Below are 7672 nucleotides of genomic sequence, written 5' to 3' on the forward strand. Positions count from 1 at the left end.
TTGTGGAGATTCATAAACAATAAATTTACAACCATGGAAAAAAAGGTGGTAAAACTACACTAAAACTGTGGCCATTGTTTGTTTACGCTCTTGTTTCTGTGAGTCATTCACTAGCTCCGCCTGCTCGATAATATCATGCATATTCAATTCAATTCAGCTTTATTTGTATAGCGCTTTTACAATGTAGATTGTGTCAAAGCAGCTTCACATAAATGGTCATAGTAACTGGAACAGTGTGGTTCAGTAACTGGAACAGTGTGGTTCAGTTTTTAGTGTTTAAGTTCAGTTCAGTTTAGCTCAGTTCAGTGTGATTTAATCATTACTGAGAGTTCAAACACTGAAGAGCCAATTCATCGATGCGTAGCTCTACCAATCCTGAACCATGCGAGGCAGTGGCGACAGCGGAGAGGGAAAAAAAACTTCACCTGATGGGAGTGAAGAAAAAAAAACCTTGAGAGAACCAGACTCAGTTGGGCACGACCATTTTAATTTCTCCGCTGGCCAAAAGTCTTGTGCAGAGCTTCATTCGTCGTAGTTTAGGCTGGAAGATGGCCTCAGTGAAGACTCGTCTGTCCCTGGAGCGTCGCTGGAATCAGACTCATGTTCTCCACTCCCCACGACCATCAGCGCAGCAGCAGCTCAGGATATGGCCTGGTCCCGGATATGGAATCCTTGGGATCATCACGTCGCTGGTCTTGGATCCAATCAGTGACTCCGCATAATCTGAGGACCTCGGGATGAGTATCCCCAGGTGAAAATAGAGAATAAAGAAAATAATTAGCGTAGCTGCTGTTCATAGTGTATATAAGCAAGATGTAGGAGCCAGTGTGGAACCCGCTAGGTGATGCATTGAGTGTATGCTTTACTAAACAGATAGGTCTTTAATCTAGTTTTGAACTGGGAGAGTGTGTCTGAGCCTCGGACGTTATCAGGAAGGCTATTCCAGAGTGTAGGAGCCATGAAAGAGAAGGCTCGACCTCCTTTACTTGATTTTGCTATTCTAGGTACTACCAGAAGCCCTGAATTTTGAGATCTTAAAGAGCGAGTTGGTTTGTAGCGAGACAGAAGGTTGGTTAGATAAACAGGAGCTCGATTATTTAGAGCTTTATAGGTGAGATATCATATCATTAAAGACTGCAAGTAAATGTGCAGTGTGAAATGTATAGTGAGTCAAACTATCTTAATCTGACACAGAAACTGTTGCAACAGACCAAACTATTATGTAGTCTGATCATAATTCTAATCTGTATTAAAAATGATTACAAAAGAATATGTGAACATATTATTATTACTACTTGATTAAGTCAACAAACATCTAACTGGCAAATGGCAAAAACTTTGTGGTTTAAAGCAGGGGTCTCCAACCTTTTTCTAACTGCGGACCGGTCAACGCTTGACAATTTTACTGCGGACCGGGGGTGTTGAAACAATAATAATAATAATAGTGAAACCACTGTACTCATATGGAACTTTATTAGCACTTTGCTTCAACATTACAATGCTATTATAACATTAGGAAGTAATAACTTTATTAACACATTGCTCCAACAATATAACATATAATAACATCACAAACTGTCCGTAATGCTAAATCAATGGGAGCCCTGGGCTTGTTTCTTTGCAATGAGATGGTCCCATCTGGGGGTAATGGCAGTCAAAAGCCCCTTTCACACATACAGACCTTTCCGGAAAATTACCGTCAATTTTCCGGAAAGGTGTGTATGTGTGAACAGGGCCTTTTTAAAAAATACTGGTAAATTCGTTCGGGCTATTTTCCGAAAAGAGAAGTTGTTACAATACCGGTAATTTATCGAAATGCTGCGCTGTGTAAACGCAGTAGTAAGATTGCTGGAAAGAGCGCGTGCACATCTTGAACATGCTGACGTGAGACGTCTGCTTTAGCCAATCACAACAGTCAGACGCATTCACGTCTGCGCGGTTTATGAGAATAAAAGCCTTTGAATATTTTCCCAGACGCATTTAGGTTCTAGAAGTTAGTCAGATCATGTTTATATGTTCATCTTAATGCCAACCGTGTAAATAATTATCGATAAGATGCTTATGATAAGCCGTTGTTTGTTTACCTTCAAGCTTTGCGTGTGCCCGTGAAACAGCTTGTGAGCGCCAGAACACACACATATAATGCAAGTCCAATATGCCTCTGTTTACGCGCCGTCCCCACAAATCCAGTTTGGCTGTAAATGCAGCTACTTTATCTGCCAACTTGAAGATAATAATTCTTGTGCGGCCCGGTAATGATTGATCCACGGAGGGGACCACTGGTTTAAAGGATAGCAGCAAAGATACAGGTGTTTCTGGAAATTACAGAAACATTGACATAGAGCGATCATATGTGAACAGGCCCATTAAAATATAATATGAAGCGAATAAAATGCTTTGTTGCCTTGCGCGCAGTCGTGCATTTATACTTCTGCATGCTGTTTGTGTTGCTCTGCAATAACAATTCTGAAATGCTAGCTGGCAGTAGGTTTTTATATTCCTCTTTGTCGTGTTTATTCATGAGACAGACAAACTAGACCAATAGGAGTACAGAAGCTTACATATGTACAGTAGCTTTCAAAATCATGATTGAAATGTTTGCAGAAAAAGTTCCTATAGAGTTCTTAGTCTAGAATATATCTGTGGTTGCAGTGCATATAGTCTAATATATATATATTTTTTATTAATTTCTAGACAGTCAAAAGTTTACACACATTTCCTTGGTATTTTTTTAGCTTTGCTTTTAAACTGTATAACCTTGGTCAAATGTTTTGGGTCTCCTTCCACAAGCTTCTCAAAATAGTTTGTAGGAATTTTGGCCCATTCCTCCAGACAGAATTGGTGTAACTGAGTCAGACTTGTTGTCTGTCTTGCTCGCACAAGCTTTTTCACCTCTGCCCACACGTTTTCTATAGGATTGAGCTCAGGGCTTTGTGATGGCCACTCTAAAACATTCACTCTGTTGTCCTTAATGCACATTTTAACTAATTTGGCAGTGTGCTCAGGGTCATGGTCTGTTTGGAAGACCCATTTGTGGCCAAGTTTTAATTTCCTGGCTGATGTCTTGAGATGTTGCTTCAGTATTTCTACATGTTCTTTCTTCATGATGCCATCTGTGCTGTGAAGTGGACCAGTCCCTCCTGCAGCAAAACAGCCCCACAACATGATGCTGCCGCCCCCATACTTCACAGTTCCTAGCCTTGTAAGCTTTCCCCTTTGTCCTCTAAATGTAACACCAGTCATCATGGCCAAACAGTTCAATTTTAGTTCCATCAGAGCACAGGACATGTCTCCACAAATGAGTCTTTTTCCCAGTGTAGTTTATCAAATTTTAATCTGGCTTTTTGTTGATTCTGGCTTGTTGATTTCCTCATGTTGTCACACAGGGAAGCAGTGTGTTTGAGCTTTTCCTTAAATACTATTCTACAGTTGTGCCTCCAATTAACTCAAATGTTGTCAATTAGCCAATCAGAAACTTCCAAAACCTTGACATCATCATCTGAGCTTTTTCAGAGGCAGAATAATCTTATTGTATGTAAACTTGACTTTCAAGAAAAGTTATAACAATTTCTCAACAAATATCTCTCTTATTATTCTGCTATTAAGCATAACAGAAGCAAATGTAATAAACCTAACTTCCCTAAAAGAGAAAAAGTTTAGTCCTTTTAACACCTGAATTTTTTTAATGGTTATGTGCCTTTTTATACAGTGTATGTAAATTTCTGGTTTTAACTGTATGTATATATATATATATATATATATATATATATATATATATATATATATATAAGTTATTGGGGTTTAAACTTTAAAATAACACCACTATTCCCCGCTAAATAATTGATGAGCACTGAACGGATGTCCAACAATGGTAAAGTCAGGCAGTCTGAGGGCTCTTTCATTGGCTTCTCCTCTGCACAGGTGCCCAGATAAATGGACAGTCATTTACCAGGACGTGATTGCCTTCATAAAAGCTGGGCAGGGAGCAAAAAAAAGACTTCTAATTGAGAGACATCCATCACTTTCGCAACACATTTGCATGGGCCGAGAGCTGAAGAATGAAGTCGCAAAGAAGTTCACTTCATTCCAGGGTCAAGAAACGGAGCGAGCGCTGGCCACCGGCCCTGATTTTACAACGCCAGCGTCTCGACCGACCTCTAAACCCGGATTAATTCACGCTAGCCGCCAGCTTTCCATGCATTTCTATCTCCGCTTCTCACGCCGCTGCCATTTTTTTCGCTCGCCGTCTCGCCATATTTCATGATTGATTATTGTCCCGGCGCTCATCTCTCAGTGTGTCGCTCTCCCTCCCTTCCTGTTTAACTTTCTCTCTCGGTGACTCAGGACTGGCAATCCAATTTATATTGTTATGTACGTGCGGCGTGTTGGCAAATTGAATTGAATCTGGGACCTTGTTTTAATATTGCATGTACGCGTGGCCTAAAAATAACCTGGAAGACAGATTGCTTCAGATGTGTTAACGCAGTCTACTCCAAGAAGCTGCATGCCGTCTGAGAAATAAATGAAAAGGTTTATGACTCCTTTACCTGGTCTTTTTAAGTTAAATTGGCAAAACTGCATCTTGCTAATGTTGCCGCTGCAGGGGAAGGTAGTCGTTGCAGTTATTTCAGAGCCTCCAGGAAAGATGACTCCCTAATGAGATCTCTTTAGTATCAGTTTTGTGCTGAAGTCTCCAGCTTCTCAGATTTTTCTCTCTGGAGAGATCAGGCCTGGTAAACACACGTTTCCTATAGAGCAGAGGTAGTCGACACTGAAATTGTACGCGCAGTAGGAGAGCATTCCAAGAAATTGATTTTTTCCTGAAAGTAAATCCGGGTTTATGCTTTACGCTGCTGCACGGGTGCAAGGATGTGTGATGAAAAAGCCGTCTGATCTCAGCTCGCTAAGAGTTACAAAATGATTTCACGTTTGTACTGATGATCTCTTGCTATAAACTGTAGGAATTGAAAGTTTGCTGTTGGAGTTTGACATTTTTAACATTGTTGTTCGATTAAGATATTTATTCTTGATGCAAAGTTGTATTTTCTGCATTAAAACTAGTCTTTTGTGTCAGAATTAATAGCCCCCCTTTGAATTTATTATTATTATTTTTTAATATTTCCCCAATGATGTTTCACAGAGCAAGGAAATTTTCACAGTATGTTTCATAATATTTTTTCTTCTGGAGAAAGTTTTATTTGTTTTATTTCGGCTAGAATAAAAGCAGATTTAAAATATTTTGGAAACCATTTTAAGGACAAAATTATTTGCCCCTTTAAGCTATATTTTTTTCGATAGTCTACAGAACAAACCATCACTATACAATAACTTGCATAATTACCCTAACCTGCCTAGTTAACCTAATTAACCTAGTTAAGCCTTCAAATGTCACTTTAAGCCTTATAGAAGTGTCTTGAAAAATATCTAGTCAAATATCATTTACTGTCATCATGGCAAAGATAAAACAAATTAGTTATTAGAAACGAGTCATTAAAACTATTATCTTTAGAAAGGTGCTGACGAAATCTGCTCTTCGTTAAACAGAATTTGAGGAAAAATAAAAAATAAACAGGAGGGCTTATAATTCTGACTTTAACTGCTTATATATATATATATATATATATATATATATATATATATATATATATATATATATATATATATATGAAGACAGTTGAGCCCTATAATCTTAAGATGTGAGCAAAATCACCTGTTTTTTTCATCACTTTAGACATTACACTAGAGAATCATTCAAACAGCTCTAAAGTGACGTTGGTGAAGTAGCAACAGTTTCTGCTGTTCTGACATCAGCTGTAGATGTAAATGAATAGCGGAAGAAAGTAGTTCCTTATACAAAAGGATTTTTAGACTCTCCGTGTTTGTTTTTTTATTTTTATTTTTTTATAAACACAATTGAGCCATTGAACTGTTGTATAAACGCAATATCACACTCGTAGCTGTGCACTATGGTTGTATAATATCACTAATGGGACACTAAGGCACTCTGCCTGTGACCTCGAGCCAATGCACACCTCCCTGCAATGCCGATATACAGCCATATTGCACTGCTCTTCGTGATATATATATATATATATATATATATATATATATTATATATATATATATATATATATATATATATATATATATATAAAATACATTTTTGGAAGATTTTCTTGTGTGATACTAAACTAAGCTTACTGACATTTGATAAATATGTGAGATTAAAAACTCATACGGTACATTTTAACCTCAATATTTAGGACTTCAGTTGTAATTACTATTCTACAGCCTTCATTAAACAGTGAAGTTTCTCTAAATCATGTTTGCTTATATGAACTTTAATATACTGTAGGTCTTAGCGTGGTTACATTAAAAAAAATACTTCATGCGTTGCTTTTTTCATAAATAATTAAATAGACCAGTTAATCTGACTGCCCTAATTTAGAGCACTTTAATTATTGATTGCTATCAGCATGTGAAGAGACTTTCAAGCAGTATAACAAAAAGGATTCTGAAAAAAAACAACAACAAAAAAAAAACGGCCTACTTCTTTTCTTTGTGAAGTTTGTAACCAACACAGATTCTCTGAGCCATATGAGAATAAACAAATGCATTAATAAAAAAACTTATAACGGTGTATAATTGAACAACTCAAAGCTCTTTACAATCAAGAGCAATGAACAGCTACTAAACCTGAATCAGAAAGTCTGCGAAATGAAACGATCTGAAGCAGGAAGTGAGGAGGAAGAAAGAGGAAACTCTATCTTCTGGCATAATAAGCATATCAAAAGCCGTGTTTGCACAATACACATCAGAGAAGGATAAACACAAAGACAATGACTATCAGTCTAAAGCCAAAATTGCAGGCTGTCTGTTTCTCATTGTGCACGAACATGCCGAGGGTCTCGAGTAGCGACGGTTCAATAATATGGATGACAATACATGCGACGAGAGCCTGAGAGTCTCTGCCAAAACCCTTGATTGTTGGCGCTTCGTTCCGCTCATCATGGAAACGTCCAGCTTTGAGCCAGAAAACAAACATCGGGACATGGTTTATGTATGAGATCTCGAAGCGAGTGACACGGAGGACGGTGATGTTCTGAGGTGAAAAAACGCGCGGCCCTTTTCTTCAGGCTTTGCAAGACTATTAGGAGATAGGCAGGCGGCCAACGGCTTTCACGGAAAGCTCTATATTTCAGGCCACAGAATTGCTTGCAGGTAAACAAAAAGGGCACCGGAAGAGCATGGAAAATAATAACTCTCAGGTTACTGCAGGTGTGCCGACCTTTAAATCAGAAGTGAAACTCAGGGAGGATGTCAGACTGCGGAAAATCTCATCATAATCGAAATAAAATGCAAATCAGTGCCAGTGTCAGCGCTCTGACAGACGTACAGGCTCATGATATCATTTGTTTCTTGTAAGGAAAGAAAGAGTGATGAGCTTTGAAAGCCTTGTATTATGTTTGGAAACTTGCTAAACGTTTTGTATTTGTATCAGGTATTCTGTGAATCAGTGTTTGCAAGGTAAATGCGATGAACCATTTAAAGGGGACCTATTATGCGAGAATCACTTTTATAAGAGGTTTAAACCAATCGTCAACCTCCCGCTTTCCCTTGTGAAGCCAATACGGAAGTAACTAAAACTGCAATTCATCGAAATTCCGCTAGT

Source organism: Danio rerio, chromosome 1, assembly GCF_052040795.2.
Source record: "Danio rerio strain M-AB ecotype USA chromosome 1, GRCz13ab, whole genome shotgun sequence".
NCBI classification, from domain to species: domain Eukaryota; kingdom Metazoa; phylum Chordata; class Actinopteri; order Cypriniformes; family Danionidae; genus Danio; species Danio rerio.